The 26,570-nt window shown below is 41.2% G+C and overlaps 31 non-coding genes across 31 annotated transcripts; 9 read left to right on the top strand and 22 right to left on the bottom strand.

Moving 5' to 3' along the window:
• Window positions 1-485: 485 nt before the first annotated feature.
• Window positions 486-557, bottom strand: TRNAT-UGU (transfer RNA threonine (anticodon UGU)). Its single transcript has one exon. It is a non-coding gene; the product is annotated as a tRNA-Thr (tRNA).
• A 589-nt stretch (window positions 558-1,146) lies between these two features.
• Window positions 1,147-1,228, bottom strand: TRNAS-GCU (transfer RNA serine (anticodon GCU)). The gene has a single exon. It is a non-coding gene; the product is annotated as a tRNA-Ser (tRNA).
• A 1,667-nt stretch (window positions 1,229-2,895) lies between these two features.
• On the bottom strand, window positions 2,896-2,967 carry TRNAT-UGU (transfer RNA threonine (anticodon UGU)). The gene has a single exon. It is a non-coding gene; the product is annotated as a tRNA-Thr (tRNA).
• Window positions 2,968-3,557: 590 nt separating this feature from the next.
• TRNAS-GCU (transfer RNA serine (anticodon GCU)) lies at window positions 3,558-3,639 on the bottom strand. Its single transcript has one exon. It is a non-coding gene; the product is annotated as a tRNA-Ser (tRNA).
• Window positions 3,640-4,051: 412 nt separating this feature from the next.
• Window positions 4,052-4,146, top strand: TRNAI-UAU (transfer RNA isoleucine (anticodon UAU)). The gene is made up of 2 exons: window positions 4,052-4,089; window positions 4,111-4,146. It is a non-coding gene; the product is annotated as a tRNA-Ile (tRNA).
• Window positions 4,147-5,320: 1,174 nt separating this feature from the next.
• On the bottom strand, window positions 5,321-5,392 carry TRNAT-UGU (transfer RNA threonine (anticodon UGU)). Its single transcript has one exon. It is a non-coding gene; the product is annotated as a tRNA-Thr (tRNA).
• A 589-nt stretch (window positions 5,393-5,981) lies between these two features.
• Window positions 5,982-6,063, bottom strand: TRNAS-GCU (transfer RNA serine (anticodon GCU)). Its single transcript has one exon. It is a non-coding gene; the product is annotated as a tRNA-Ser (tRNA).
• Window positions 6,064-6,475: 412 nt separating this feature from the next.
• On the top strand, window positions 6,476-6,570 carry TRNAI-UAU (transfer RNA isoleucine (anticodon UAU)). The gene is made up of 2 exons: window positions 6,476-6,513; window positions 6,535-6,570. It is a non-coding gene; the product is annotated as a tRNA-Ile (tRNA).
• Window positions 6,571-7,745: 1,175 nt separating this feature from the next.
• TRNAT-UGU (transfer RNA threonine (anticodon UGU)) lies at window positions 7,746-7,817 on the bottom strand. Its single transcript has one exon. It is a non-coding gene; the product is annotated as a tRNA-Thr (tRNA).
• Window positions 7,818-8,407: 590 nt separating this feature from the next.
• On the bottom strand, window positions 8,408-8,489 carry TRNAS-GCU (transfer RNA serine (anticodon GCU)). The gene has a single exon. It is a non-coding gene; the product is annotated as a tRNA-Ser (tRNA).
• A 412-nt stretch (window positions 8,490-8,901) lies between these two features.
• On the top strand, window positions 8,902-8,996 carry TRNAI-UAU (transfer RNA isoleucine (anticodon UAU)). Its single transcript has 2 exons — window positions 8,902-8,939; window positions 8,961-8,996. It is a non-coding gene; the product is annotated as a tRNA-Ile (tRNA).
• A 1,174-nt stretch (window positions 8,997-10,170) lies between these two features.
• On the bottom strand, window positions 10,171-10,242 carry TRNAT-UGU (transfer RNA threonine (anticodon UGU)). Its single transcript has one exon. It is a non-coding gene; the product is annotated as a tRNA-Thr (tRNA).
• A 589-nt stretch (window positions 10,243-10,831) lies between these two features.
• Window positions 10,832-10,913, bottom strand: TRNAS-GCU (transfer RNA serine (anticodon GCU)). The gene has a single exon. It is a non-coding gene; the product is annotated as a tRNA-Ser (tRNA).
• A 412-nt stretch (window positions 10,914-11,325) lies between these two features.
• Window positions 11,326-11,420, top strand: TRNAI-UAU (transfer RNA isoleucine (anticodon UAU)). Its single transcript has 2 exons — window positions 11,326-11,363; window positions 11,385-11,420. It is a non-coding gene; the product is annotated as a tRNA-Ile (tRNA).
• Window positions 11,421-12,594: 1,174 nt separating this feature from the next.
• TRNAT-UGU (transfer RNA threonine (anticodon UGU)) lies at window positions 12,595-12,666 on the bottom strand. Its single transcript has one exon. It is a non-coding gene; the product is annotated as a tRNA-Thr (tRNA).
• A 590-nt stretch (window positions 12,667-13,256) lies between these two features.
• Window positions 13,257-13,338, bottom strand: TRNAS-GCU (transfer RNA serine (anticodon GCU)). Its single transcript has one exon. It is a non-coding gene; the product is annotated as a tRNA-Ser (tRNA).
• A 412-nt stretch (window positions 13,339-13,750) lies between these two features.
• TRNAI-UAU (transfer RNA isoleucine (anticodon UAU)) lies at window positions 13,751-13,845 on the top strand. The gene is made up of 2 exons: window positions 13,751-13,788; window positions 13,810-13,845. It is a non-coding gene; the product is annotated as a tRNA-Ile (tRNA).
• Window positions 13,846-15,019: 1,174 nt separating this feature from the next.
• On the bottom strand, window positions 15,020-15,091 carry TRNAT-UGU (transfer RNA threonine (anticodon UGU)). Its single transcript has one exon. It is a non-coding gene; the product is annotated as a tRNA-Thr (tRNA).
• A 589-nt stretch (window positions 15,092-15,680) lies between these two features.
• TRNAS-GCU (transfer RNA serine (anticodon GCU)) lies at window positions 15,681-15,762 on the bottom strand. Its single transcript has one exon. It is a non-coding gene; the product is annotated as a tRNA-Ser (tRNA).
• A 1,667-nt stretch (window positions 15,763-17,429) lies between these two features.
• TRNAT-UGU (transfer RNA threonine (anticodon UGU)) lies at window positions 17,430-17,501 on the bottom strand. Its single transcript has one exon. It is a non-coding gene; the product is annotated as a tRNA-Thr (tRNA).
• A 590-nt stretch (window positions 17,502-18,091) lies between these two features.
• Window positions 18,092-18,173, bottom strand: TRNAS-GCU (transfer RNA serine (anticodon GCU)). The gene has a single exon. It is a non-coding gene; the product is annotated as a tRNA-Ser (tRNA).
• Window positions 18,174-18,585: 412 nt separating this feature from the next.
• TRNAI-UAU (transfer RNA isoleucine (anticodon UAU)) lies at window positions 18,586-18,680 on the top strand. The gene is made up of 2 exons: window positions 18,586-18,623; window positions 18,645-18,680. It is a non-coding gene; the product is annotated as a tRNA-Ile (tRNA).
• A 1,174-nt stretch (window positions 18,681-19,854) lies between these two features.
• On the bottom strand, window positions 19,855-19,926 carry TRNAT-UGU (transfer RNA threonine (anticodon UGU)). Its single transcript has one exon. It is a non-coding gene; the product is annotated as a tRNA-Thr (tRNA).
• A 589-nt stretch (window positions 19,927-20,515) lies between these two features.
• TRNAS-GCU (transfer RNA serine (anticodon GCU)) lies at window positions 20,516-20,597 on the bottom strand. Its single transcript has one exon. It is a non-coding gene; the product is annotated as a tRNA-Ser (tRNA).
• Window positions 20,598-21,009: 412 nt separating this feature from the next.
• Window positions 21,010-21,104, top strand: TRNAI-UAU (transfer RNA isoleucine (anticodon UAU)). Its single transcript has 2 exons — window positions 21,010-21,047; window positions 21,069-21,104. It is a non-coding gene; the product is annotated as a tRNA-Ile (tRNA).
• Window positions 21,105-22,279: 1,175 nt separating this feature from the next.
• TRNAT-UGU (transfer RNA threonine (anticodon UGU)) lies at window positions 22,280-22,351 on the bottom strand. Its single transcript has one exon. It is a non-coding gene; the product is annotated as a tRNA-Thr (tRNA).
• A 590-nt stretch (window positions 22,352-22,941) lies between these two features.
• On the bottom strand, window positions 22,942-23,023 carry TRNAS-GCU (transfer RNA serine (anticodon GCU)). Its single transcript has one exon. It is a non-coding gene; the product is annotated as a tRNA-Ser (tRNA).
• Window positions 23,024-23,435: 412 nt separating this feature from the next.
• TRNAI-UAU (transfer RNA isoleucine (anticodon UAU)) lies at window positions 23,436-23,530 on the top strand. The gene is made up of 2 exons: window positions 23,436-23,473; window positions 23,495-23,530. It is a non-coding gene; the product is annotated as a tRNA-Ile (tRNA).
• A 1,174-nt stretch (window positions 23,531-24,704) lies between these two features.
• On the bottom strand, window positions 24,705-24,776 carry TRNAT-UGU (transfer RNA threonine (anticodon UGU)). The gene has a single exon. It is a non-coding gene; the product is annotated as a tRNA-Thr (tRNA).
• Window positions 24,777-25,365: 589 nt separating this feature from the next.
• TRNAS-GCU (transfer RNA serine (anticodon GCU)) lies at window positions 25,366-25,447 on the bottom strand. The gene has a single exon. It is a non-coding gene; the product is annotated as a tRNA-Ser (tRNA).
• A 412-nt stretch (window positions 25,448-25,859) lies between these two features.
• TRNAI-UAU (transfer RNA isoleucine (anticodon UAU)) lies at window positions 25,860-25,954 on the top strand. Its single transcript has 2 exons — window positions 25,860-25,897; window positions 25,919-25,954. It is a non-coding gene; the product is annotated as a tRNA-Ile (tRNA).
• Window positions 25,955-26,570: the final 616 nt, after the last annotated feature.

Below are 26,570 nucleotides of genomic sequence, written 5' to 3'. Positions count from 1 at the left end.
TTGTATCATTTGAATGGACAGCAGGAGAGAAGGATATTTATGGTGAGTGGGGGTGGGGTTTTGAGGAGTAACCTCATTTGCCTAAGAGCCGGGGTATCTGGGAAAAAAAGTATTTTATGGGGGAAGACTTTCACATCTCCTTGGTGAAATTTGTAGGGCCTTATAACATCCTTTCTGTGGATGCAGATTCAGTCGGAACAGAGGTCCTAGTCCTCGCTCTGCCTTTCAAAGGAACTGTAAATATGCATGGCTTATTTGGCTTTGCCCGGCAGGGCTTGCCCGGCAGGGTGAGAATGGCGTTTGTCAGGCGTTCGTCAGGCGATCGGAAGGGGTGAGGCAATAATTTATAATTCAATGATCTTCATGATATTTTCTTGATAATATGAAAGCAGGAAAGGGAAGCTTGGCAATAAGCAATCCTAAAGCAAGGTGTGACTCCAGGGAAGAATGACTTGAAAACAACATACAGAAAGACTCATGTAAAAAGGCCCTGATGAGGCTTGAACTCATGACCCCTGGTTTACAAGACCAGTGCTCTGCCACTGAGCTACAAGGCCAGTCTGCACGCAGGATGTAAATTGCAACATGTATTCTTACTGAGGTATGAATATATCCATGATTTTGAGACTCTGTATGGAAACGTAGTTGCATATGAATGTCCACATGCGCGCACACATTGAAGACCATGCTTAAGGCACTTTTTTTGGAAGTATGAAAAACTACATTTTCATATGAGAAAATAAGAGTTTTCGCATTCAAGACCATACCGATAGCTCTAGTTAGTATGTCTGCAATCAGTGACATATAGAGAACCCACTTATTAGAAGTGATCTGTCTCTGTGGGGCAGACATATGTTAACAGTCATTCATTTGAGACGGCCTAAACTTTAGGAGTAAGAGCTGCTTTCTTATCAATCTATTTATCCAAACTGGTTAATAAGCCAGGAGTGAGTGAAAGGCAATCCTCTGGAAACTCCATGAAAGATCTAATTTCTATTACGCACAAAATACTTCACTTTATTTGACATATTTGTTAAAATGGAACAGTCAGATGATCCCATCTAGCGGATCCTGGCTCTGTCTTGAAAGAGAGTGTAATTATACTACAAGAAATGCTGGCCATCAAAAGAGACTCTGATGGCTTTCCGACGAAGGTGGGATTCGAACCCACGCGTGCAGAGCACAATGGATTAGCAGTCCATCGCCTTAACCACTCGGCCACCTCGTCTGCCCTACAGCCCCATCTGAAACCTTGCTTCACAAAAGGTACTGAAGTGTCAATATACTGTACCTAAAAAAGAAAAAAACAGCTGAGGCAAGATCTCACATTCCACGTCTTCCCCCAATCAGGGACCTACATTTCATTTTTGGGAAATTCTTACTATGTGCTAATTACAAATATTCATAAGATTCCCCTAGACTTTGTCAGAACTGTCAAGATATAATTCTATGGGGTTTTGAATAGACAGAGCATATGTTATAGGACAATTATAGAATCTATTCCGTTTGGACTGTATTTTTAATAGTCATGATAACATGCTAGCATGTGAGTCGATCTTGCACAGTGAATGATGGAGCAGTGTCTGTCATCTACTTGGTCAGCTGTAGATGGCTCACCTGGGGAGATGTGAAAAGAGAGAGCTCCAGTTGCGCAATCGGTTAGCGCGTGGTACTTATACAGCAGTACTTGCACTGAGCCATGCCGAGGTTGTGAGTTCGAGCCTCACCTGTAGCAGCCGTGTTGATTTTCATAAACCATTTCACAAAAAGTAAAGTTTAAACTCAGAGTATGGACGGCCCTTGCTAGAGAGTCTTTACTTCTTATAGGATCTACGTGTCCTACTCCTCTGGGTGCCAAATATCACATATCCTCCGCGATGCTCAGTTTAAACATTCCATGATGTGCCATCTTGCATTTCATGCAAACACCACATCAGTGCATTTAAAAATACATTTGTAGAATAATAAATATGATGAAAACAGTGTTCTCACATGCTAACCATAAACTGAAGAGCTGCAAAAAATGCTGTATCAGCTACTTACAATAAAAGGTGACTCGAAAAAACTAGCAAAAGAAGAGCATCATCATATTAAAGGTTCTATTCACCATCTTGAGTTGCACCATAGCAGCTTATGGTGCTTTTCTGCTCAGAGTGTGCCTCCAATCCCACATTCATTTTTAATTTCTTTGCAGTTTAAAAAACAACAATTACTGCTCGAAGTTCACTTTTCAAAACCATTCAACCTATTAAATGTATTTCTCTAACCTATGAATGTGGTCCATGTTCACTTTTCCTCATCTTCATCTCGATACTCCTTTGCCAGAAACCAGGTTCACTTCTTCATTCAACCCACCCATCCAAGGTCACCAAATCTTTGAAGCAAGTCTGCCTATTCTCCCTTTCTCTCTATGTACAAGATACCTTGTATCATTTGAATGGACAGCAGGAGAGAAGGATATTTATGGTGAGTGGGGGTGGGGTTTTGAGGAGTAACCTCATTTGCCTAAGAGCCGGGGTATCTGGGAAAAAAAGTATTTTATGGGGGAAGACTTTCACATCTCCTTGGTGAAATTTGTAGGGCCTTATAACATCCTTTCTGTGGATGCAGATTCAGTCGGAAAAGAGGTCCTAGTCCTCGCTCTGCCTTTCAAAGGAACTGTAAATATGCATGGCTTATTTGGCTTTGCCCGGCAGGGTGAGAATGGCGTTTGTCAGGCGTTCGTCAGGCGATCGGAAGGGGTGAGGCAATAATGTATAATTCAATGATCTTCATGATATTTTCTTGATAATATGAAAGCAGGAAAGGGAAGCTTGGCAATAAGCAATCCTAAAGCAAGGTGTGACTCCAGGGAAGAATGACTTGAAAACAACATACAGAAAGACTCATGTAAAAAGGCCCTGATGAGGCTTGAACTCATGACCCCTGGTTTACAAGACCAGTGCTCTGCCACTGAGCTACAAGGCCAGTCTGCACGCAGGATGTAAATTGCAACATGTATTCTTACTGAGGTATGAATATATCTATGATTTTGAGACTCTGTATGGAAACGTAGTTGCATATGAATGTCCACATGCGCGCACACATTGAAGACCATGCTTAAGGCACTTTTTTTGGAAGTATGAAAAACTACATTTTCATATGAGAAAATAAGAGTTTTTCGCATTCAAGACCATACCGATAGCTCTAGTTAGTATGTCTACAATCAGTGACATATAGAGAACCCACTTATTAGAAGTGATCTGTCTCTGTGGGGCAGACATATGTTAACAGTCATTCATTTGAGACGGCCTAAACTTTAGGAGTAAGAGCTGCTTTCTTATCAATCTATTTATCCAAACTGGTTAATAAGCCAGGAGTGAGTGAAAGGCAATCCTCTGGAAACTCCATGAAAGATCTAATTTCTATTACGCACAAAATACTTCACTTTATTTGACATATTTGTTAAAATGGAACAGTCAGATGATCCCATCTAGCGGATCCTGGCTCTGTCTTGAAAGAGAGTGTAATTATACTACATGAAATGCTGGCCATCAAAAGAGACTCTGATGGCTTTCCGACGAAGGTGGGATTCGAACCCACGCGTGCAGAGCACAATGGATTAGCAGTCCATCGCCTTAACCACTCGGCCACCTCGTCTGCCCCACAGCCCCATCTGAAACCTTGCTTCACAAAAGGTACTGAAGTGTCAATATACTGTACCTAAAAAAGAAAAAAACAGCTGAGGCAAGATCTCACATTCCACGTCTTCCCCCAATCAGGGACCTACATTTCATTTTTGGGAAATTCTTACTATGTGCTAATTACAAATATTCATAAGATTCCCCTAGACTTTGTCAGAACTGTCAAGATATAATTCTATGGGGTTTTGAATAGACAGAGCATATGTTATAGGACAATTATAGAATCTATTCCGTTTGGACTGTATTTTTAATAGTCATGATAACATGCTAGCATGTGAGTCGATCTTGCACAGTGAATGATGGAGCAGTGTCTGTCATCTACTTGGTCAGCTGTAGATGGCTCACCTGGGGAGATGTGAAAAGAGAGAGCTCCAGTGGCGCAATCGGTTAGCGCGCGGTACTTATACAGCAGTACTTGCACTGAGCCATGCCGAGGTTGTGAGTTCGAGCCTCACCTGGAGCAGCCGTGTTGTTTTTCATAAACCATTTCACAAAAAGTAAAGTTTAAACTCAGAGTATGGACGGCCCTTGCTAGAGAGTCTTTACTTCTTATAGGATCTACGTGTCCTACTCCTCTGGGTGCCAAATATCACATATCCTCCGCGATGCTCAGTTTAAACATTCCATGATGTGCCATCTTGCATTTCATGCAAACACCACATCAGTGCATTTAAAAATACATTTGTAGAATAATAAATATGATGAAAACTGTGTTCTCACATGATAACCATAAACTGAAGAGCTGCAAAAAATGCTGTATCAGCTACTTACAATAAAAGGTGACTCGAAAAAACTAGCAAAAGAAGAGCATCATCATATTAAAGGTTCTATTCACCATCTTGAGTTGCACCATAGCAGCTTATGGTGCTTTTCTGTTCAGAGTGTGCCTCCAATCCCACATTCATTTTTAATTTCTGTGCAGTTTAAAAACCAACAATTACTGCTCGAAGTTCACTTTTCAAAACCATTCAACCTATTAAATGTATTTCTCTAACCTATGAATGTGGTCCATGTTCACTTTTCCTCATCTTCATCTCGATACTCCTCTCCCAGAAACCAGGTTCACTTCTTCATTCAACCCACCCATCCAAGGTCACCAAATCTTTGAAGCAAGTCTGCCTATTCTCCCTTTCTCTCTATGTACAAGATACCTTGTATCATTTGAATGGACAGCAGGAGAGAAGGATATTTATGGTGAGTGGGGGTGGGGTTTTGAGGAGTAACCTCATTTGCCTAAGAGCCGGGGTATCTGGGAAAAAAAGTATTTTATGGGGGAAGACTTTCACATCTCCTTGGTGAAATTTGTAGGGCCTTATAACATCCTTTCTGTGGATGCAGATTCAGTCGGAACAGAGGTCCTAGTCCTCGCTCTGCCTTTCAAAGGAACTGTAAATATGCATGGCTTATTTGGCTTTGCCCGGCAGGGCTTGCCCGGCAGGGTGAGAATGGCGTTTGTCAGGCGTTCGTCAGGCGATCGGAAGGGGTGAGGCAATAATTTATAATTCAATGATCTTCATGATATTTTCTTGATAATATGAAAGCAGGAAAGGGAAGCTTGGCAATAAGCAATCCTAAAGCAAGGTGTGACTCCAGGGAAGAATGACTTGAAAACAACATACAGAAAGACTCATGTAAAAAGGCCCTGATGAGGCTTGAACTCATGACCCCTGGTTTACAAGACCAGTGCTCTGCCACTGAGCTACAAGGCCAGTCTGCACGCAGGATGTAAATTGCAACATGTATTCTTACTGTGGTATGAATATATCTATGATTTTGAGACTCTGTATGGAAACGTAGTTGCATATGAATGTCCACATGCGCGCACACATTGAAGACCATGCTTAAGGCACTTTTTTTGGAAGTATGAAAAACTACATTTTCATATGAGAAAATAAGAGTTTTCGCATTCAAGACCATACCGATAGCTCTAGTTAGTATGTCTGCAATCAGTGACATATAGAGAACCCACTTATTAGAAGTGATCTGTCTCTGTGGGGCAGACATATGTTAACAGTCATTCATTTGAGACGGCCTAAACTTTAGGAGTAAGAGCTGCTTTCTTATCAATCTATTTATCCAAACTGGTTAATAAGCCAGGAGTGAGTGAAAGGCAATCCTCTGGAAACTCCATGAAAGATCTAATTTCTATTACGCACAAAATACTTCACTTTATTTGACATATTTGTTAAAATGGAACAGTCAGATGATCCCATCTAGCGGATCCTGGCTCTGTCTTGAAAGAGAGTGTAATTATACTACAAGAAATGCTGGCCATCAAAAGAGACTCTGATGGCTTTCCGACGAAGGTGGGATTCGAACCCACGCGTGCAGAGCACAATGGATTAGCAGTCCATCGCCTTAACCACTCGGCCACCTCGTCTGCCCTACAGCCCCATCTGAAACCTTGCTTCACAAAAGGTACTGAAGTGTCAATATACTGTACCTAAAAAAGAAAAAAACAGCTGAGGCAAGATCTCACATTCCACGTCTTCCCCCAATCAGGGACCTACATTTCATTTTTGGGAAATTCTTACTATGTGCTAATTACAAATATTCATAAGATTCCCCTAGACTTTGTCAGAACTGTCAAGATATAATTCTATGGGGTTTTGAATAGACAGAGCATATGTTATAGGACAATTATAGAATCTATTCCGTTTGGACTGTATTTTTAATAGTCATGATAACATGCTAGCATGTGAGTCGATCTTGCACAGTGAATGATGGAGCAGTGTCTGTCATCTACTTGGTCAGCTGTAGATGGCTCACCTGGGGAGATGTGAAAAGAGAGAGCTCCAGTGGCGCAATCGGTTAGCGCGCGGTACTTATACAGCAGTACTTGCACTGAGCCATGCCGAGGTTGTGAGTTCGAGCCTCACCTGGAGCAGCCGTGTTGTTTTTCATAAACCATTTCACAAAAAGTAAAGTTTAAACTCAGAGTATGGACGGCCCTTGCTAGAGAGTCTTTACTTCTTATAGGATCTACGTGCCCTACTCCTCTGGGTGCCAAATATCACATATCCTCCGCGATGCTCAGTTTAAACATTCCATGATGTGCCATCTTGCATTTCATGCAAACACCACATCAGTGCATTTAAAAATACATTTGTAGAATAATAAATATGATGAAAACAGTGTTCTCACATGATAACCATAAACTGAAGAGCTGCAAAAAATGCTGTATCAGCTACTTACAATAAAAGGTGACTCGAAAAAAACTAGCAAAAGAAGAGCATCATCATATTAAAGGTTCTATTCACCATCTTGAGTTGCACCATAGCAGCTTATGGTGCTTTTCTGCTCAGAGTGTGCCTCCAATCCCACATTCATTTTTAATTTCTTTGCAGTTTAAAAACCAACAATTACTGCTCGAAGTTCACTTTTCAAAACCATTCAACCTATTAAATGTATTTCTCTAACCTATGAATGTGGTCCATGTTCACTTTTCCTCATCTTCATCTCGATACTCCTTTCCCAGAAACCAGGTTCACTTCTTCATTCAACCCACCCATCCAAGGTCACCAAATCTTTGAAGCAAGTCTGCCTATTCTCCCTTTCTCTCTATGTACAAGATACCTTGTATCATTTGAATGGACAGCAGGAGAGAAGGAGATTTATGGTGAGTGGGGGTGGGGTTTTGAGGAGTAACCTCATTTGCCTAAGAGCCGGGGTATCTGGGAAAAAAAGTATTTTATGGGGGAAGACTTTCACATCTCCTTGGTGAAATTTGTAGGGCCTTATAACATCCTTTCTGTGGATGCAGATTCAGTCGGAACAGAGGTCCTAGTCCTCGCTCTGCCTTTCAAAGGAACTGTAAATATGCATGGCTTATTTGGCTTTGCCCGGCAGGGCTTGCCCGCCAGGGTGAGAATGGCGTTTGTCAGGCGTTCGTCAGGCGATCGGAAGGGGTGAGGCAATAATTTATAATTCAATGATCTTCATGATATTTTCTTGATAATATGAAAGCAGGAAAGGGAAGCTTGGCAATAAGCAATCCTAAAGCAAGGTGTGACTCCAGGGAAGAATGACTTGAAAACAACATACAGAAAGACTCATGTAAAAAGGCCCTGATGAGGCTTGAACTCATGACCCCTGGTTTACAAGACCAGTGCTCTGCCACTGAGCTACAAGGCCAGTCTGCACGCAGGATGTAAATTGCAACATGTATTCTTACTGAGGTATGAATATATCTATGATTTTGAGACTCTGTATGGAAACGTAGTTGCATATGAATGTCCACATGCGCGCACACATTGAAGACCATGCTTAAGGCACTTTTTTTGGAAGTATGAAAAACTACATTTTCATATGAGAAAATAAGAGTTTTTCGCATTCAAGACCATACCGATAGCTCTAGTTAGTATGTCTACAATCAGTGACATATAGAGAACCCACTTATTAGAAGTGATCTGTCTCTGTGGGGCAGACATATGTTAACAGTCATTCATTTGAGACGGCCTAAACTTTAGGAGTAAGAGCTGCTTTCTTATCAATCTATTTATCCAAACTGGTTAATAAGCCAGGAGTGAGTGAAAGGCAATCCTCTGGAAACTCCATGAAAGATCTAATTTCTATTACGCACAAAATACTTCACTTTATTTGACATATTTGTTAAAATGGAACAGTCAGATGATCCCATCTAGCGGATCCTGGCTCTGTCTTGAAAGAGAGTGTAATTATACTACAAGAAATGCTGGCCATCAAAAGAGACTCTGATGGCTTTCCGACGAAGGTGGGATTCGAACCCACGCGTGCAGAGCACAATGGATTAGCAGTCCATCGCCTTAACCACTCGGCCACCTCGTCTGCCCCACAGCCCCATCTGAAACCTTGCTTCACAAAAGGTACTGAAGTGTCAATATACTGTACCTAAAAAAGAAAAAAACAGCTGAGGCAAGATCTCACATTCCACGTCTTCCCCCAATCAGGGACCTACATTTCATTTTTGGGAAATTCTTACTATGTGCTAATTACAAATATTCATAAGATTCCCCTAGACTTTGTCAGAACTGTCAAGATATAATTCTATGGGGTTTTGAATAGACAGAGCATATGTTATAGGACAATTATAGAATCTATTCCGTTTGGACTGTATTTTTAATAGTCATGATAACATGCTAGCATGTGAGTCGATCTTGCACAGTGAATGATGGAGCAGTGTCTGTCATCTACTTGGTCTGCTGTAGATGGCTCACCTGGGGAGATGTGAAAAGAGAGAGCTCCAGTGGCGCAATCGGTTAGCGCGCGGTACTTATACAGCAGTACTTGCACTGAGCCATGCCGAGGTTGTGAGTTCGAGCCTCACCTGGAGCAGCCGTGTTGTTTTTCATAAACCATTTCACAAAAAGTAAAGTTTAAACTCAGAGTATGGACGGCCCTTGCTAGAGAGTCTTTACTTCTTATAGGATCTACGTGTCCTACTCCTCTGGGTGCCAAATATCACATATCCTCCGCGATGCTCAGTTTAAACATTCCATGATGTGCCATCTTGCATTTCATGCAAACACCACATCAGTGCATTTAAAAATACATTTGTAGAATAATAAATATGATGAAAACTGTGTTCTCACATGATAACCATAAACTGAAGAGCTGCAAAAAATGCTGTATCAGCTACTTACAATAAAAGGTGACTCGAAAAAACTAGCAAAAGAAGAGCATCATCATATTAAAGGTTCTATTCACCATCTTGAGTTGCACCATAGCAGCTTATGGTGCTTTTCTGTTCAGAGTGTGCCTCCAATCCCACATTCATTTTTAATTTCTGTGCAGTTTAAAAACCAACAATTACTGCTCGAAGTTCACTTTTCAAAACCATTCAACCTATTAAATGTATTTCTCTAACCTATGAATGTGGTCCATGTTCACTTTTCCTCATCTTCATCTCGATACTCCTCTCCCAGAAACCAGGTTCACTTCTTCATTCAACCCACCCATCCAAGGTCACCAAATCTTTGAAGCAAGTCTGCCTATTCTCCCTTTCTCTCTATGTACAAGATACCTTGTATCATTTGAATGGACAGCAGGAGAGAAGGATATTTATGGTGAGTGGGGGTGGGGTTTTGAGGAGTAACCTCATTTGCCTAAGAGCCGGGGTATCTGGGAAAAAAAGTATTTTATGGGGGAAGACTTTCACATCTCCTTGGTGAAATTTGTAGGGCCTTATACAATCCTTTCTGTGGATGCAGATTCAGTCGGAACAGAGGTCCTAGTCCTCGCTCTGCCTTTCAAAGGAACTGTAAATATGCATGGCTTATTTGGCTTTGCCCGGCAGGGCTTGCCCGGCAGGGTGAGAATGGCGTTTGTCAGGCGTTCGTCAGGCGATCGGAAGGGGTGAGGCAATAATGTATAATTCAATGATCTTCATGATATTTTCTTGATAATATGAGAGCAGGAAAGGGAAGCTTGGCAATAAGCAATCCTAAAGCAAGGTGTGACTCCAGGGAAGAATGACTTGAAAACAACATACAGAAAGACTCATGTAAAAAGGCCCTGATGAGGCTTGAACTCATGACCCCTGGTTTACAAGACCAGTGCTCTGCCACTGAGCTACAAGGCCAGTCTGCACGCAGGATGTAAATTGCAACATGTATTCTTACTGAGGTATGAATATATCTATGATTTTGAGACTCTGTATGGAAACGTAGTTGCATATGAATGTCCACGTGCGCGCACACATTGAAGACCATGCTTAAGGCACTTTTTTTGGAAGTATGAAAAACTACATTTTCATATGAGAAAATAAGAGTTTTCGCATTCAAGACCATACCGATAGCTCTAGTTAGTATGTCTGCAATCAGTGACATATAGAGAACCCACTTATTAGAAGTGATCTGTCTCTGTGGGGCAGACATATGTTAACAGTCATTCATTTGAGACGGCCTAAACTTTAGGAGTAAGAGCTGCTTTCTTATCAATCTATTTATCCAAACTGGTTAATAAGCCAGGAGTGAGTGAAAGGCAATCCTCTGGAAACTCCATGAAAGATCTAATTTCTATTACGCACAAAATACTTCACTTTATTTGACATATTTGTTAAAATGGAACAGTCAGATGATCCCATCTAGCGGATCCTGGCTCTGTCTTGAAAGAGAGTGTAATTATACTACAAGAAATGCTGGCCATCAAAAGAGACTCTGATGGCTTTCCGACGAAGGTGGGATTCGAACCCACGCGTGCAGAGCACAATGGATTAGCAGTCCATCGCCTTAACCACTCGGCCACCTCGTCTGCCCCACAGCCCCATCTGAAACCTTGCTTCACAAAAGGTACTGAAGTGTCAATATACTGTACCTAAAAAAGAAAAAAACAGCTGAGGCAAGATCTCACATTCCACGTCTTCCCCCAATCAGGGACCTACATTTAATTTTTGGGAAATTCTTACTATGTGCTAATTACAAATATTCATAAGATTCCCCTAGACTTTGTCAGAACTGTCAAGATATAATTCTATGGGGTTTTGAATAGACAGAGCATATGTTATAGGACAATTATAGAATCTATTCCGTTTGGACTGTATTTTTAATAGTCATGATAACATGCTAGCATGTGAGTCGATCTTGCACAGTGAATGATGGAGCAGTGTCTGTCATCTACTTGGTCAGCTGTAGATGGCTCACCTGGGGAGATGTGAAAAGAGAGAGCTCCAGTGGCGCAATCGGTTAGCGCGTGGTACTTATACAGCAGTACTTGTACTGAGCCATGCCGAGGTTGTGAGTTCGAGCCTCACCTGGAGCAGCCGTGTTGTTTTTCATAAACCATTTCACAAAAAGTAAAGTTTAAACTCAGAGTATGGACGGCCCTTGCTAGAGAGTCTTTACTTCTTATAGGATCTACGTGTCCTACTCCTCTGGGTGCCAAATATCACATATCCTCCGCGATGCTCAGTTTAAACATTCCATGATGTGCCATCTTGCATTTCATGCAAACACCACATCAGTGCATTTAAAAATACATTTGTAGAATAATAAATATGATGAAAACTGTGTTCTCACATGATAACCATAAACTGAAGAGCTGCAAAAAATGCTGTATCAGCTACTTACAATAAAAGGTGACTCGAAAAAACTAGCAAAAGAAGAGCATCATCATATTAAAGGTTCTATTCACCATCTTGAGTTGCACCATAGCAGCTTATGGTGCTTTTCTGTTCAGAGTGTGCCTCCAATCCCACATTCATTTTTAATTTCTGTGCAGTTTAAAAACCAACAATTACTGCTCGAAGTTCACTTTTCAAAACCATTCAACCTATTAAATCTATTTCTCTAACCTATGAATGTGGTCCATGTTCACTTTTCCTCATCTTCATCTCGATACTCCTTTTCCAGAAACCAGGTTCACTTCTTCATTCAACCCACCCATCCAAAGTCACCAAATCTTTGAAGCAAGTCTGCCTATTCTCCCTTTCTCTCTATGTACAAGATACCTTGTATCATTTGAATGGACAGCAGGAGAGAAGGATATTTATGGTGAGTGGGGGTGGGGTTTTGAGGAGTAACCTCATTTGCCTAAGAGCCGGGGTATCTGGGAAAAAAAGTATTTTATGGGGGAAGACTTTCACATCTCCTTGGTGAAATTTGTAGGGCCTTATAACATCCTTTCTGTGGATGCAGATTCAGTCGGAACAGAGGTCCTAGTCCTCGCTCTGCCTTTCAAAGGAACTGTAAATATGCATGGCTTATTTGGCTTTGCCCGGCAGGGCTTGCCCGCCAGGGTGAGAATGGCGTTTGTCAGGCGTTCGTCAGGCGATCGGAAGGGGTGAGGCAATAATTTATAATTCAATGATCTTCATGATATTTTCTTGATAATATGAAAGCAGGAAAGGGAAGCTTGGCAATAAGCAATCCTAAAGCAAGGTGTGACTCCAGGGAAGAATGACTTGAAAACAACATACAGAAAGACTCATGTAAAAAGGCCCTGATGAGGCTTGAACTCATGACCCCTGGTTTACAAGACCAGTGCTCTGCCACTGAGCTACAAGGCCAGTCTGCACGCAGGATGTAAATTGCAACATGTATTCTTACTGAGGTATGAATATATCTATGATTTTGAGACTCTGTATGGAAACGTAGTTGCATATGAATGTCCACATGCGCGCACACATTGAAGACCATGCTTAAGGCACTTTTTTTGGAAGTATGAAAAACTACATTTTCATATGAGAAAATAAGAGTTTTTCGCATTCAAGACCATACCGATAGCTCTAGTTAGTATGTCTACAATCAGTGACATATAGAGAACCCACTTATTAGAAGTGATCTGTCTCTGTGGGGCAGACATATGTTAACAGTCATTCATTTGAGACGGCCTAAACTTTAGGAGTAAGAGCTGCTTTCTTATCAATCTATTTATCCAAACTGGTTAATAAGCCAGGAGTGAGTGAAAGGCAATCCTCTGGAAACTCCATGAAAGATCTAATTTCTATTACGCACAAAATACTTCACTTTATTTGACATATTTGTTAAAATGGAACAGTCAGATGATCCCATCTAGCGGATCCTGGCTCTGTCTTGAAAGAGAGTGTAATTATACTACAAGAAATGCTGGCCATCAAAAGAGACTCTGATGGCTTTCCGACGAAGGTGGGATTCGAACCCACGCGTGCAGAGCACAATGGATTAGCAGTCCATCGCCTTAACCACTCGGCCACCTCGTCTGCCCCACAGCTCCATCTGAAACCTTGCTTCACAAAAGGTACTGAAGTGTCAATATACTGTACCTAAAAAAGAAAAAAACAGCTGAGGCAAGATCTCACATTCCACGTCTTCCCCCAATCAGGGACCTACATTTCATTTTTGGGAAATTCTTACTATGTGCTAATTACAAATATTCATAAGATTCCCCTAGACTTTGTCAGAACTGTCAAGATATAATTCTATGGGGTTTTGAATAGACAGAGCATATGTTATAGGACAATTATAGAATCTATTCCGTTTGGACTGTATTTTTAATAGTCATGATAACATGCTAGCATGTGAGTCGATCTTGCACAGTGAATGATGGAGCAGTGTCTGTCATCTACTTGGTCAGCTGTAGATGGCTCACCTGGGGAGATGTGAAAAGAGAGAGCTCCAGTGGCGCAATCGGTTAGCGCGCGGTACTTATACAGCAGTACTTGTACTGAGCCATGCCGAGGTTGTGAGTTCGAGCCTCACCTGGAGCAGCCGTGTTGTTTTTCATAAACCATTTCACAAAATGTAAAGTTTAAACTCAGAGTATGGACGGCCCTTGCTAGAGAGTCTTTACTTCTTATAGGATCTACGTGTCCTACTCCTCTGGGTGCCAAATATCACATATCCTCCGCGATGCTCAGTTTAAACATTCCATGATGTGCCATCTTGCATTTCATGCAAACACCACATCAGTGCATTTAAAAATACATTTGTAGAATAATAAATATGATGAAAACTGTGTTCTCACATGATAACCATAAACTGAAGAGCTGCAAAAAATGCTGTATCAGCTACTTACAATAAAAGGTGACTCGAAAAAACTAGCAAAAGAAGAGCATCATCATATTAAAGGTTCTATTCACCATCTTGAGTTGCACCATAGCAGCTTATGGTGCTTTTCTGTTCAGAGTGTGCCTCCAATCCCACATTCATTTTTAATTTCTGTGCAGTTTAAAAACCAACAATTACTGCTCGAAGTTCACTTTTCAAAACCATTCAACCTATTAAATGTATTTCTCTAACCTATGAATGTGGTCCATGTTCACTTTTCCTCATCTTCATCTCGATACTCCTCTCCCAGAAACCAGGTTCACTTCTTCATTCAACCCACCCATCCAAGGTCACCAAATCTTTGAAGCAAGTCTGCCTATTCTCCCTTTCTCTCTATGTACAAGATACCTTGTATCATTTGAATGGACAGCAGGAGAGAAGGATATTTATGGTGAGTGGGGGTGGGGTTTTGAGGAGTAACCTCATTTGCCTAAGAGCCGGGGTATCTGGGAAAAAAAGTATTTTATGGGGGAAGACTTTCACATCTCCTTGGTGAAATTTGTAGGGCCTTATAACATCCTTTCTGTGGATGCAGATTCAGTCGGAACAGAGGTCCTAGTCCTCGCTCTGCCTTTCAAAGGAACTGTAAATATGCATGGCTTATTTGGCTTTGCCCGGCAGGGCTTGCCCGGCAGGGTGAGAATGGCGTTTGTCAGGCGTTCGTCAGGCGATCGGAAGGGGTGAGGCAATAATTTATAATTCAATGATCTTCATGATATTTTCTTGATAATATGAAAGCAGGAAAGGGAAGCTTGGCAATAAGCAATCCTAAAGCAAGGTGTGACTCCAGGGAAGAATGACTTGAAAACAACATACAGAAAGACTCATGTAAAAAGGCCCTGATGAGGCTTGAACTCATGACCCCTGGTTTACAAGACCAGTGCTCTGCCACTGAGCTACAAGGCCAGTCTGCACGCAGGATGTAAATTGCAACATGTATTCTTACTGAGGTATGAATATATCCATGATTTTGAGACTCTGTATGGAAACGTAGTTGCATATGAATGTCCACATGCGCGCACACATTGAAGACCATGCTTAAGGCACTTTTTTTGGAAGTATGAAAAACTACATTTTCATATGAGAAAATAAGAGTTTTCGCATTCAAGACCATACCGATAGCTCTAGTTAGTATGTCTGCAATCAGTGACATATAGAGAACCCACTTATTAGAAGTGATCTGTCTCTGTGGGGCAGACATATGTTAACAGTCATTCATTTGAGACGGCCTAAACTTTAGGAGTAAGAGCTGCTTTCTTATCAATCTATTTATCCAAACTGGTTAATAAGCCAGGAGTGAGTGAAAGGCAATCCTCTGGAAACTCCATGAAAGATCTAATTTCTATTACGCACAAAATACTTCACTTTATTTGACATATTTGTTAAAATGGAACAGTCAGATGATCCCATCTAGCGGATCCTGGCTCTGTCTTGAAAGAGAGTGTAATTATACTACAAGAAATGCTGGCCATCAAAAGAGACTCTGATGGCTTTCCGACGAAGGTGGGATTCGAACCCACGCGTGCAGAGCACAATGGATTAGCAGTCCATCGCCTTAACCACTCGGCCACCTCGTCTGCCCTACAGCCCCATCTGAAACCTTGCTTCACAAAAGGTACTGAAGTGTCAATATACTGTACCTAAAAAAGAAAAAAACAGCTGAGGCAAGATCTCACATTCCACGTCTTCCCCCAATCAGGGACCTACATTTCATTTTTGGGAAATTCTTACTATGTGCTAATTACAAATATTCATAAGATTCCCCTAGACTTTGTCAGAACTGTCAAGATATAATTCTATGGGGTTTTGAATAGACAGAGCATATGTTATAGGACAATTATAGAATCTATTCCGTTTGGACTGTATTTTTAATAGTCATGATAACATGCTAGCATGTGAGTCGATCTTGCACAGTGAATGATGGAGCAGTGTCTGTCATCTACTTGGTCAGCTGTAGATGGCTCACCTGGGGAGATGTGAAAAGAGAGAGCTCCAGTTGCGCAATCGGTTAGCGCGTGGTACTTATACAGCAGTACTTGCACTGAGCCATGCCGAGGTTGTGAGTTCGAGCCTCACCTGTAGCAGCCGTGTTGATTTTCATAAACCATTTCACAAAAAGTAAAGTTTAAACTCAGAGTATGGACGGCCCTTGCTAGAGAGTCTTTACTTCTTATAGGATCTACGTGTCCTACTCCTCTGGGTGCCAAATATCACATATCCTCCGCGATGCTCAGTTTAAACATTCCATGATGTGCCATCTTGCATTTCATGCAAACACCACATCAGTGCATTTAAAAATACATTTGTAGAATAATAAATATGATGAAAACAGTGTTCTCACATGCTAACCATAAACTGAAGAGCTGCAAAAAATGCTGTATCAGCTACTTACAATAAAAGGTGACTCGAAAAAACTAGCAAAAGAAGAGCATCATCATATTAAAGGTTCTATTCACCATCTTGAGTTGCACCATAGCAGCTTATGGTGCTTTTCTGCTCAGAGTGTGCCTCCAATCCCACATTCATTTTTAATTTCTTTGCAGTTTAAAAAACAACAATTACTGCTCGAAGTTCACTTTTCAAAACCATTCAACCTATTAAATGTATTTCTCTAACCTATGAATGTGGTCCATGTTCACTTTTCCTCATCTTCATCTCGATACTCCTTTGCCAGAAACCAGGTTCACTTCTTCATTCAACCCACCCATCCAAGGTCACCAAATCTTTGAAGCAAGTCTGCCTATTCTCCCTTTCTCTCTATGTACAAGATACCTTGTATCATTTGAATGGACAGCAGGAGAGAAGGATATTTATGGTGAGTGGGGGTGGGGTTTTGAGGAGTAACCTCATTTGCCTAAGAGCCGGGGTATCTGGGAAAAAAAGTATTTTATGGGGGAAGACTTTCACATCTCCTTGGTGAAATTTGTAGGGCCTTATAACATCCTTTCTGTGGATGCAGATTCAGTCGGAAAAGAGGTCCTAGTCCTCGCTCTGCCTTTCAAAGGAACTGTAAATATGCATGGCTTATTTGGCTTTGCCCGGCAGGGTGAGAATGGCGTTTGTCAGGCGTTCGTCAGGCGATCGGAAGGGGTGAGGCAATAATGTATAATTCAATGATCTTCATGATATTTTCTTGATAATATGAAAGCAGGAAAGGGAAGCTTGGCAATAAGCAATCCTAAAGCAAGGTGTGACTCCAGGGAAGAATGACTTGAAAACAACATACAGAAAGACTCATGTAAAAAGGCCCTGATGAGGCTTGAACTCATGACCCCTGGTTTACAAGACCAGTGCTCTGCCACTGAGCTACAAGGCCAGTCTGCACGCAGGATGTAAATTGCAACATGTATTCTTACTGAGGTATGAATATATCTATGATTTTGAGACTCTGTATGGAAACGTAGTTGCATATGAATGTCCACATGCGCGCACACATTGAAGACCATGCTTAAGGCACTTTTTTTGGAAGTATGAAAAACTACATTTTCATATGAGAAAATAAGAGTTTTTCGCATTCAAGACCATACCGATAGCTCTAGTTAGTATGTCTACAATCAGTGACATATAGAGAACCCACTTATTAGAAGTGATCTGTCTCTGTGGGGCAGACATATGTTAACAGTCATTCATTTGAGACGGCCTAAACTTTAGGAGTAAGAGCTGCTTTCTTATCAATCTATTTATCCAAACTGGTTAATAAGCCAGGAGTGAGTGAAAGGCAATCCTCTGGAAACTCCATGAAAGATCTAATTTCTATTACGCACAAAATACTTCACTTTATTTGACATATTTGTTAAAATGGAACAGTCAGATGATCCCATCTAGCGGATCCTGGCTCTGTCTTGAAAGAGAGTGTAATTATACTACATGAAATGCTGGCCATCAAAAGAGACTCTGATGGCTTTCCGACGAAGGTGGGATTCGAACCCACGCGTGCAGAGCACAATGGATTAGCAGTCCATCGCCTTAACCACTCGGCCACCTCGTCTGCCCCACAGCCCCATCTGAAACCTTGCTTCACAAAAGGTACTGAAGTGTCAATATACTGTACCTAAAAAAGAAAAAAACAGCTGAGGCAAGATCTCACATTCCACGTCTTCCCCCAATCAGGGACCTACATTTCATTTTTGGGAAATTCTTACTATGTGCTAATTACAAATATTCATAAGATTCCCCTAGACTTTGTCAGAACTGTCAAGATATAATTCTATGGGGTTTTGAATAGACAGAGCATATGTTATAGGACAATTATAGAATCTATTCCGTTTGGACTGTATTTTTAATAGTCATGATAACATGCTAGCATGTGAGTCGATCTTGCACAGTGAATGATGGAGCAGTGTCTGTCATCTACTTGGTCAGCTGTAGATGGCTCACCTGGGGAGATGTGAAAAGAGAGAGCTCCAGTGGCGCAATCGGTTAGCGCGCGGTACTTATACAGCAGTACTTGCACTGAGCCATGCCGAGGTTGTGAGTTCGAGCCTCACCTGGAGCAGCCGTGTTGTTTTTCATAAACCATTTCACAAAAAGTAAAGTTTAAACTCAGAGTATGGACGGCCCTTGCTAGAGAGTCTTTACTTCTTATAGGATCTACGTGTCCTACTCCTCTGGGTGCCAAATATCACATATCCTCCGCGATGCTCAGTTTAAACATTCCATGATGTGCCATCTTGCATTTCATGCAAACACCACATCAGTGCATTTAAAAATACATTTGTAGAATAATAAATATGATGAAAACTGTGTTCTCACATGATAACCATAAACTGAAGAGCTGCAAAAAATGCTGTATCAGCTACTTACAATAAAAGGTGACTCGAAAAAACTAGCAAAAGAAGAGCATCATCATATTAAAGGTTCTATTCACCATCTTGAGTTGCACCATAGCAGCTTATGGTGCTTTTCTGTTCAGAGTGTGCCTCCAATCCCACATTCATTTTTAATTTCTGTGCAGTTTAAAAACCAACAATTACTGCTCGAAGTTCACTTTTCAAAACCATTCAACCTATTAAATGTATTTCTCTAACCTATGAATGTGGTCCATGTTCACTTTTCCTCATCTTCATCTCGATACTCCTCTCCCAGAAACCAGGTTCACTTCTTCATTCAACCCACCCATCCAAGGTCACCAAATCTTTGAAGCAAGTCTGCCTATTCTCCCTTTCTCTCTATGTACAAGATACCTTGTATCATTTGAATGGACAGCAGGAGAGAAGGATATTTATGGTGAGTGGGGGTGGGGTTTTGAGGAGTAACCTCATTTGCCTAAGAGCCGGGGTATCTGGGAAAAAAAGTATTTTATGGGGGAAGACTTTCACATCTCCTTGGTGAAATTTGTAGGGCCTTATAACATCCTTTCTGTGGATGCAGATTCAGTCGGAACAGAGGTCCTAGTCCTCGCTCTGCCTTTCAAAGGAACTGTAAATATGCATGGCTTATTTGGCTTTGCCCGGCAGGGCTTGCCCGGCAGGGTGAGAATGGCGTTTGTCAGGCGTTCGTCAGGCGATCGGAAGGGGTGAGGCAATAATTTATAATTCAATGATCTTCATGATATTTTCTTGATAATATGAAAGCAGGAAAGGGAAGCTTGGCAATAAGCAATCCTAAAGCAAGGTGTGACTCCAGGGAAGAATGACTTGAAAACAACATACAGAAAGACTCATGTAAAAAGGCCCTGATGAGGCTTGAACTCATGACCCCTGGTTTACAAGACCAGTGCTCTGCCACTGAGCTACAAGGCCAGTCTGCACGCAGGATGTAAATTGCAACATGTATTCTTACTGTGGTATGAATATATCTATGATTTTGAGACTCTGTATGGAAACGTAGTTGCATATGAATGTCCACATGCGCGCACACATTGAAGACCATGCTTAAGGCACTTTTTTTGGAAGTATGAAAAACTACATTTTCATATGAGAAAATAAGAGTTTTCGCATTCAAGACCATACCGATAGCTCTAGTTAGTATGTCTGCAATCAGTGACATATAGAGAACCCACTTATTAGAAGTGATCTGTCTCTGTGGGGCAGACATATGTTAACAGTCATTCATTTGAGACGGCCTAAACTTTAGGAGTAAGAGCTGCTTTCTTATCAATCTATTTATCCAAACTGGTTAATAAGCCAGGAGTGAGTGAAAGGCAATCCTCTGGAAACTCCATGAAAGATCTAATTTCTATTACGCACAAAATACTTCACTTTATTTGACATATTTGTTAAAATGGAACAGTCAGATGATCCCATCTAGCGGATCCTGGCTCTGTCTTGAAAGAGAGTGTAATTATACTACAAGAAATGCTGGCCATCAAAAGAGACTCTGATGGCTTTCCGACGAAGGTGGGATTCGAACCCACGCGTGCAGAGCACAATGGATTAGCAGTCCATCGCCTTAACCACTCGGCCACCTCGTCTGCCCTACAGCCCCATCTGAAACCTTGCTTCACAAAAGGTACTGAAGTGTCAATATACTGTACCTAAAAAAGAAAAAAACAGCTGAGGCAAGATCTCACATTCCACGTCTTCCCCCAATCAGGGACCTACATTTCATTTTTGGGAAATTCTTACTATGTGCTAATTACAAATATTCATAAGATTCCCCTAGACTTTGTCAGAACTGTCAAGATATAATTCTATGGGGTTTTGAATAGACAGAGCATATGTTATAGGACAATTATAGAATCTATTCCGTTTGGACTGTATTTTTAATAGTCATGATAACATGCTAGCATGTGAGTCGATCTTGCACAGTGAATGATGGAGCAGTGTCTGTCATCTACTTGGTCAGCTGTAGATGGCTCACCTGGGGAGATGTGAAAAGAGAGAGCTCCAGTGGCGCAATCGGTTAGCGCGCGGTACTTATACAGCAGTACTTGCACTGAGCCATGCCGAGGTTGTGAGTTCGAGCCTCACCTGGAGCAGCCGTGTTGTTTTTCATAAACCATTTCACAAAAAGTAAAGTTTAAACTCAGAGTATGGACGGCCCTTGCTAGAGAGTCTTTACTTCTTATAGGATCTACGTGCCCTACTCCTCTGGGTGCCAAATATCACATATCCTCCGCGATGCTCAGTTTAAACATTCCATGATGTGCCATCTTGCATTTCATGCAAACACCACATCAGTGCATTTAAAAATACATTTGTAGAATAATAAATATGATGAAAACAGTGTTCTCACATGATAACCATAAACTGAAGAGCTGCAAAAAATGCTGTATCAGCTACTTACAATAAAAGGTGACTCGAAAAAAACTAGCAAAAGAAGAGCATCATCATATTAAAGGTTCTATTCACCATCTTGAGTTGCACCATAGCAGCTTATGGTGCTTTTCTGCTCAGAGTGTGCCTCCAATCCCACATTCATTTTTAATTTCTTTGCAGTTTAAAAACCAACAATTACTGCTCGAAGTTCACTTTTCAAAACCATTCAACCTATTAAATGTATTTCTCTAACCTATGAATGTGGTCCATGTTCACTTTTCCTCATCTTCATCTCGATACTCCTTTCCCAGAAACCAGGTTCACTTCTTCATTCAACCCACCCATCCAAGGTCACCAAATCTTTGAAGCAAGTCTGCCTATTCTCCCTTTCTCTCTATGTACAAGATACCTTGTATCATTTGAATGGACAGCAGGAGAGAAGGAGATTTATGGTGAGTGGGGGTGGGGTTTTGAGGAGTAACCTCATTTGCCTAAGAGCCGGGGTATCTGGGAAAAAAAGTATTTTATGGGGGAAGACTTTCACATCTCCTTGGTGAAATTTGTAGGGCCTTATAACATCCTTTCTGTGGATGCAGATTCAGTCGGAACAGAGGTCCTAGTCCTCGCTCTGCCTTTCAAAGGAACTGTAAATATGCATGGCTTATTTGGCTTTGCCCGGCAGGGCTTGCCCGCCAGGGTGAGAATGGCGTTTGTCAGGCGTTCGTCAGGCGATCGGAAGGGGTGAGGCAATAATTTATAATTCAATGATCTTCATGATATTTTCTTGATAATATGAAAGCAGGAAAGGGAAGCTTGGCAATAAGCAATCCTAAAGCAAGGTGTGACTCCAGGGAAGAATGACTTGAAAACAACATACAGAAAGACTCATGTAAAAAGGCCCTGATGAGGCTTGAACTCATGACCCCTGGTTTACAAGACCAGTGCTCTGCCACTGAGCTACAAGGCCAGTCTGCACGCAGGATGTAAATTGCAACATGTATTCTTACTGAGGTATGAATATATCTATGATTTTGAGACTCTGTATGGAAACGTAGTTGCATATGAATGTCCACATGCGCGCACACATTGAAGACCATGCTTAAGGCACTTTTTTTGGAAGTATGAAAAACTACATTTTCATATGAGAAAATAAGAGTTTTTCGCATTCAAGACCATACCGATAGCTCTAGTTAGTATGTCTACAATCAGTGACATATAGAGAACCCACTTATTAGAAGTGATCTGTCTCTGTGGGGCAGACATATGTTAACAGTCATTCATTTGAGACGGCCTAAACTTTAGGAGTAAGAGCTGCTTTCTTATCAATCTATTTATCCAAACTGGTTAATAAGCCAGGAGTGAGTGAAAGGCAATCCTCTGGAAACTCCATGAAAGATCTAATTTCTATTACGCACAAAATACTTCACTTTATTTGACATATTTGTTAAAATGGAACAGTCAGATGATCCCATCTAGCGGATCCTGGCTCTGTCTTGAAAGAGAGTGTAATTATACTACAAGAAATGCTGGCCATCAAAAGAGACTCTGATGGCTTTCCGACGAAGGTGGGATTCGAACCCACGCGTGCAGAGCACAATGGATTAGCAGTCCATCGCCTTAACCACTCGGCCACCTCGTCTGCCCCACAGCCCCATCTGAAACCTTGCTTCACAAAAGGTACTGAAGTGTCAATATACTGTACCTAAAAAAGAAAAAAACAGCTGAGGCAAGATCTCACATTCCACGTCTTCCCCCAATCAGGGACCTACATTTCATTTTTGGGAAATTCTTACTATGTGCTAATTACAAATATTCATAAGATTCCCCTAGACTTTGTCAGAACTGTCAAGATATAATTCTATGGGGTTTTGAATAGACAGAGCATATGTTATAGGACAATTATAGAATCTATTCCGTTTGGACTGTATTTTTAATAGTCATGATAACATGCTAGCATGTGAGTCGATCTTGCACAGTGAATGATGGAGCAGTGTCTGTCATCTACTTGGTCTGCTGTAGATGGCTCACCTGGGGAGATGTGAAAAGAGAGAGCTCCAGTGGCGCAATCGGTTAGCGCGCGGTACTTATACAGCAGTACTTGCACTGAGCCATGCCGAGGTTGTGAGTTCGAGCCTCACCTGGAGCAGCCGTGTTGTTTTTCATAAACCATTTCACAAAAAGTAAAGTTTAAACTCAGAGTATGGACGGCCCTTGCTAGAGAGTCTTTACTTCTTATAGGATCTACGTGTCCTACTCCTCTGGGTGCCAAATATCACATATCCTCCGCGATGCTCAGTTTAAACATTCCATGATGTGCCATCTTGCATTTCATGCAAACACCACATCAGTGCATTTAAAAATACATTTGTAGAATAATAAATATGATGAAAACTGTGTTCTCACATGATAACCATAAACTGAAGAGCTGCAAAAAATGCTGTATCAGCTACTTACAATAAAAGGTGACTCGAAAAAACTAGCAAAAGAAGAGCATCATCATATTAAAGGTTCTATTCACCATCTTGAGTTGCACCATAGCAGCTTATGGTGCTTTTCTGTTCAGAGTGTGCCTCCAATCCCACATTCATTTTTAATTTCTGTGCAGTTTAAAAACCAACAATTACTGCTCGAAGTTCACTTTTCAAAACCATTCAACCTATTAAATGTATTTCTCTAACCTATGAATGTGGTCCATGTTCACTTTTCCTCATCTTCATCTCGATACTCCTCTCCCAGAAACCAGGTTCACTTCTTCATTCAACCCACCCATCCAAGGTCACCAAATCTTTGAAGCAAGTCTGCCTATTCTCCCTTTCTCTCTATGTACAAGATACCTTGTATCATTTGAATGGACAGCAGGAGAGAAGGATATTTATGGTGAGTGGGGGTGGGGTTTTGAGGAGTAACCTCATTTGCCTAAGAGCCGGGGTATCTGGGAAAAAAAGTATTTTATGGGGGAAGACTTTCACATCTCCTTGGTGAAATTTGTAGGGCCTTATACAATCCTTTCTGTGGATGCAGATTCAGTCGGAACAGAGGTCCTAGTCCTCGCTCTGCCTTTCAAAGGAACTGTAAATATGCATGGCTTATTTGGCTTTGCCCGGCAGGGCTTGCCCGGCAGGGTGAGAATGGCGTTTGTCAGGCGTTCGTCAGGCGATCGGAAGGGGTGAGGCAATAATGTATAATTCAATGATCTTCATGATATTTTCTTGATAATATGAGAGCAGGAAAGGGAAGCTTGGCAATAAGCAATCCTAAAGCAAGGTGTGACTCCAGGGAAGAATGACTTGAAAACAACATACAGAAAGACTCATGTAAAAAGGCCCTGATGAGGCTTGAACTCATGACCCCTGGTTTACAAGACCAGTGCTCTGCCACTGAGCTACAAGGCCAGTCTGCACGCAGGATGTAAATTGCAACATGTATTCTTACTGAGGTATGAATATATCTATGATTTTGAGACTCTGTATGGAAACGTAGTTGCATATGAATGTCCACGTGCGCGCACACATTGAAGACCATGCTTAAGGCACTTTTTTTGGAAGTATGAAAAACTACATTTTCATATGAGAAAATAAGAGTTTTCGCATTCAAGACCATACCGATAGCTCTAGTTAGTATGTCTGCAATCAGTGACATATAGAGAACCCACTTATTAGAAGTGATCTGTCTCTGTGGGGCAGACATATGTTAACAGTCATTCATTTGAGACGGCCTAAACTTTAGGAGTAAGAGCTGCTTTCTTATCAATCTATTTATCCAAACTGGTTAATAAGCCAGGAGTGAGTGAAAGGCAATCCTCTGGAAACTCCATGAAAGATCTAATTTCTATTACGCACAAAATACTTCACTTTATTTGACATATTTGTTAAAATGGAACAGTCAGATGATCCCATCTAGCGGATCCTGGCTCTGTCTTGAAAGAGAGTGTAATTATACTACAAGAAATGCTGGCCATCAAAAGAGACTCTGATGGCTTTCCGACGAAGGTGGGATTCGAACCCACGCGTGCAGAGCACAATGGATTAGCAGTCCATCGCCTTAACCACTCGGCCACCTCGTCTGCCCCACAGCCCCATCTGAAACCTTGCTTCACAAAAGGTACTGAAGTGTCAATATACTGTACCTAAAAAAGAAAAAAACAGCTGAGGCAAGATCTCACATTCCACGTCTTCCCCCAATCAGGGACCTACATTTAATTTTTGGGAAATTCTTACTATGTGCTAATTACAAATATTCATAAGATTCCCCTAGACTTTGTCAGAACTGTCAAGATATAATTCTATGGGGTTTTGAATAGACAGAGCATATGTTATAGGACAATTATAGAATCTATTCCGTTTGGACTGTATTTTTAATAGTCATGATAACATGCTAGCATGTGAGTCGATCTTGCACAGTGAATGATGGAGCAGTGTCTGTCATCTACTTGGTCAGCTGTAGATGGCTCACCTGGGGAGATGTGAAAAGAGAGAGCTCCAGTGGCGCAATCGGTTAGCGCGTGGTACTTATACAGCAGTACTTGTACTGAGCCATGCCGAGGTTGTGAGTTCGAGCCTCACCTGGAGCAGCCGTGTTGTTTTTCATAAACCATTTCACAAAAAGTAAAGTTTAAACTCAGAGTATGGACGGCCCTTGCTAGAGAGTCTTTACTTCTTATAGGATCTACGTGTCCTACTCCTCTGGGTGCCAAATATCACATATCCTCCGCGATGCTCAGTTTAAACATTCCATGATGTGCCATCTTGCATTTCATGCAAACACCACATCAGTGCATTTAAAAATACATTTGTAGAATAATAAATATGATGAAAACTGTGTTCTCACATGATAACCATAAACTGAAGAGCTGCAAAAAATGCTGTATCAGCTACTTACAATAAAAGGTGACTCGAAAAAACTAGCAAAAGAAGAGCATCATCATATTAAAGGTTCTATTCACCATCTTGAGTTGCACCATAGCAGCTTATGGTGCTTTTCTGTTCAGAGTGTGCCTCCAATCCCACATTCATTTTTAATTTCTGTGCAGTTTAAAAACCAACAATTACTGCTCGAAGTTCACTTTTCAAAACCATTCAACCTATTAAATCTATTTCTCTAACCTATGAATGTGGTCCATGTTCACTTTTCCTCATCTTCATCTCGATACTCCTTTTCCAGAAACCAGGTTCACTTCTTCATTCAAC

The sequence above is a fragment of the Triturus cristatus genome, chromosome 12, assembly GCF_964204655.1.
Source record: "Triturus cristatus chromosome 12, aTriCri1.1, whole genome shotgun sequence".
Classification (NCBI taxonomy): domain Eukaryota; kingdom Metazoa; phylum Chordata; class Amphibia; order Caudata; family Salamandridae; genus Triturus; species Triturus cristatus.
This window is presented reverse-complemented; position numbering and strand designations above follow the sequence as displayed.